The following is a 4,623-nucleotide window of genomic DNA, read 5'->3' as shown; positions in this document are numbered from 1 at the left end:
AATTTCTGTGTAACAGGGGCACCCAACGAGAATATAGTTCAAAACCACTTAAACATAGCATTGTTAAACGTGTTTTAGTATTTAAACGGTGGGTATGGGCATATATTTATCCCCTATAAATTTTTCATCTGTTCGGATTTCCTAGCTGAAAGTCTAGTGATCCGAAAATTTTAGGGATCAAAACTTACCTGTTTGAAAATTTCAGCCAGAAAAAAGCCTCCCGAAAATTCTAGGTGACCTTTTTAGGGTAAAAATCCGTTGAAAATGGGCAATTTTACCATTTTTTAGGTGTTCGAAAATCCTAGGAGAGGCAGGCAAGCAAGAAATTTTACAACAAATGTTCCGAAAATTCTAGACCTCAAATCGTCTTCCGAACAGATATTTTTCCGAAAATTGTCGTTGGGTGCCCCTCGTGTAACTCGATGTAAAAGCAGTCTAGAAGTGTTGAGACTACCAAGAATGTCTTCATTGCTTGAAAAATTTAAAAAGGGTATTTTCCGCGGTGTTTACATTCTGCGGGTTCCCCACCAATCAGTGAAAGGTTCCGGCAATTCTGCTTTTTTACAAAAAGATTAACTCTGCTACTTGAAAAGAGCAGAAAAATTAACTTTCTGCATACATTTTTCATAGAACAACATGCAAAATTGTTACCTTTTTTGTTAATGCTAGTCGATTAGGTGAGAGGTTAAAAAAAGATACCTTTTTAGAAAAAAAAAAAAGGTCCTGTTATAAGTTTTACTACCTTCAGGAACGTGTTCAACGAAGATCTCGGCAGCAGGTTGGGTTTTCGAAAACCACGAGAAGACACATGTCAGGTTTGTGACAGGACCTTAAACACGATAGGACGAATGACAAACGGCGCAACCGAGGACGGCGCCAGTAATGAAGAAGAACTTCAAAGAATAAGAACAGAACGTCAAAATCATTTAATTGAGGGCGAAAGGAGATATGCTGCCTTAAAGTATGACATGTTTGTTCTGTCTAAGAAACGGGTCAATGGGTGTACAGATGAAAGTTAGCAGATGGATTGTTGACGCTGATTTCCTCTTTGCTTTAGCTTGAGGGTCAAGAAAATGTAAAACTCAGTATAGTTAAGGTGAATAAAGTGTTGAAAGAATTTGTACTTGCTGAGTTCGAGTTGATTTGAGAGAAGGTGGGTAACTTTGTAGTTTGCGATTTGATGACACTAGTAATAGGCCCTCTGCAGCTAGCCATTCATGTGGTACAAAACCGCCATGCTGGAGAGCAAAAGTCGCACTGGGACAAGACAAACAAAAGACATACCGGCATAATTTTAAATGGTAATTTTCTTTGTTAGTCTTGTCCCAGTGCGACTTTTGCTCTCCAGCACGGCGGTTTTGTACCACGTGAATGACTAGCTGCAAAGGGCCTATTACCTTAGCCTACCAAAGCTAATCGCATGTCTCAGATCAAGGCTTTGTTAACTTGAGGAAAGTACAACCTTCCTATGCCTTATGATAGGTGGGTAGCCCTCCCTCCTACCACGAAACATGGGCCTGAATCCGGAAAAGGGTTGCGTATTTGTTATATATCTGTTTTAAAAATATCGCCCTCCTCGAATTGTCATCCCTTTTAATTATTCATTACATAAAAAAGTCCCCGTACTGATACAAAATACACACCGCATCACGGAAAAAGATTCACTTAAACACATTCAATTCCAGTTCAAAAAAGTACAGGAAACCGTGAGCCATGGCAGACTGAACAGAGATATTTAGAGTCTCTTTTACGGAAAAGAGCAAACGTCAGATTCAAGTTGAGAATTTCACAACAAGAAACAGGGAACACTTGGTCACGTGGTACAAATTCACGTTTGCCGTTTGCCGCAAACGTGACTCTTGGCTCCAAAAGGGAGCTTAAGCAACAGCGTTTTTGAGCGACGGACGTCAACCGGAAGTGGGCTTTTTGCAACATTGGGCAGTGGATGGGTTCAAAATCCCGGGCAAATCGTCTTTATAAGAGAAAAGAAACTTAGAAATACAAATTTTTTAGCGTCAAGGCATATAAAAGAAGAGAAGGCCTCACTTCCGGTTGACGTGCATCGCTCAAAGTCGTCTTTGCTTAGGGTCCCTAATGTGAAGACAACTGTGTGCAAGACCTGCGCGCGCTCTCTTAAGTTTCTCTTCCAATGACTGTCGCAAACGTAAGTGATAACGGTAGTGTTTTTTTTTTTGAATATCGAGCCACTAGCGCAAGCTGTAAATAACTGAAGACATAAGTTTCAAAGTAAACTGAGTACTGCGTTAAAGAGGGCACGATGTGTTAAGCCTCACGTAGTCAGGCCCCTTTGCATGGACTAAAATGGCCTCGAAAACGCTTACTTTGCATATGGATTTTCACAAAAGCTTACCTACACCAAAGGTGTCTTCTCAAGACTGGTATTACTCAAAAAAGCTCAGAACAAGCCTAATGGGTATATACTGCGCAAACCAGGAGGTTATACACTGTTTTATGTACGACGAGTCTATTGCTGGTGGAGGCCCAAATGAAGTGATCTCAATCTTGGACTATTTTCTCAAAAAACTTCAGACGGAGCAAGGCCGAGACAGGTATGACCATCTTATAGTGTGGTGTGACAATTCTCCGGCTCAGTTTAAGCAAAACTTTCTATTTTTTTATATGGATTACCTGGTCACAAGAGGAGACTTCCTACGAACAGACTTAAAATTTTTGTTGGAGGGCCACTCGTATAGTGTGTGCGATAGATATTTTGGAAACATTCAAAAAGTTTTTAACGCCCAAGAGAAAATTGAAACACCCAAAGACTGGGAAAACGTTCTAGTCAGCAGTGGTTTATCAAACGTCAAGGTCTATTGGGTAGGTCTGGACATGATAAAGGACTACAAGTCATTTTTAAAGTTAAAATACGTCAGTAGAAACGAAGATTTACAGCACGAGAAATTTGAGGTCAAAGAAATCGCGTGGATTAATGTTGGAATTGGGGAACAGCCTGATGACAGGGGCAATCTGAAAGTTGTAGATCATCCCGACTGCGCCTTCGTGCGTTTCACTATTGACCCAAAACAGCAACCCAGGCTAGTTTCGTACACAAAGAAAAGGCAAGCAACTCCACTGCGAATAGACCTACTGACCACACTGAGGCAGGAACTAAGGCCAATTCGTGAAGATGTAAAGCAGCAGTGTCTAAATCTAGCTAGAAAATATTTAAGTGAACGTGCCGAGCGTTTTTATGCTGCCCTACCATGTATCCAAGAGGGGAGCGAGATTGACGATTGAAGGTTATCATTATATACCTTTCACTTGAACATTAATCGTGTGTCCTAATTAGCTTCCTCTTTAACGTAGCACCTCAGTTTCCTTCGCCTTGCCTTTGTCTTACAGTAAAACGTACCAAGAGACTAAGAACCTGGATTTTTCAAAGTTATCCTAAACAGGTTATTCTTTTCAATATATAAATGGTAGTTAGTACAGGTTAAGGCTATTTAGGTTCTTACATAGGTTATGTTCTGAATAAGAAACATACAATATAGCCAAGAGAATTTAGTGGTTCAGCTTATTCCTCATATAAAATCTGCACACCAAATAAGACGTTATGTAAAAATGACCATATAAAGAAAACCTAAAGTATTGACCTCATTGGCATTTAAACAGTCCAGTTAGAGCGATAATGCAGGTATGTCTTCAAAGAGGATTCTGAACAGTGACTGATCTAACTTTTGCCCAAGGGTACAGGCAAATTTTTTCAGAGATTTTAGAAACTAAGAAATTGTTTCAATTTCTAGACTAAACAGGTTCGTAAAATATAGGTTCTTAGGCAAGGGGTTTCACTGTATAGCACCATTTTATCATTCGCTAATAAATAAATCGTTGTTGTTGTTGAAAACTACTGTTTGCTGCTTGACCGTTCCGGTACGACAGTGAGTTAGAAAGCTACACTAGCCAATGGTTGGGATTCTGAGATAGGTACCTTTTTCTAAAATCAGACAGATAATTATTAATTAATTAATTATTAATTAATTAATTATTAATTATCTGTCTGATTTTGGAAAAAGGTACCCTACAACAGAAGAGGGTCTGTAACAAATGTGTGTCTTTTCTGTGGTTTCAATATTGACTTAACTTCTAAATTACCAAAAAGGCCTTAGAGTGGCCAAGCTTCTTTCAAGTATGGTAGAAATTGGCTAATGAGCCACACCCCTTCTCCCCCTATTCCCCTCACCCCTGCATCCGAGGCCCTTGTCCTAACAGCTTATATGGGCCGGAGCAGAAAAACAATAAACTAACAGCGTGCAATGACTTCAATGCTTGCGTGCATGACCACTACTGTATAACGGAACGTTAGATAGCTACTCTAGCCAATAGTTGGGACTCTGAGAAAGGTGCCCTTTCCTAAAATCAGACAGAAAATTAATATGTGGTAATTTCCCAAATGACTTTCTCCACTGGCCAGCTATCTGCTGCAGTAAGTATTCAAGCGGTACACAAATCATTACTTATCCAGTTACAGTGAATAATATGTGGTAATTTCCTAATGACAAGGTAACAAATCTCGGATTACGCCGTTTTACGCTATTTAGAAAAAGACGGACAATTATTTTGCGCGCCCTTCAATAGAGAGGGCCTGGGCTCCACCAGAGTCGA

This window comes from Porites lutea (genome assembly GCF_958299795.1).
Source record: "Porites lutea chromosome 5 unlocalized genomic scaffold, jaPorLute2.1 SUPER_5_unloc_4, whole genome shotgun sequence".
Lineage (NCBI taxonomy): Eukaryota > Metazoa > Cnidaria > Anthozoa > Scleractinia > Poritidae > Porites > Porites lutea.
Note: the sequence above shows the minus strand (reverse complement) of the source record.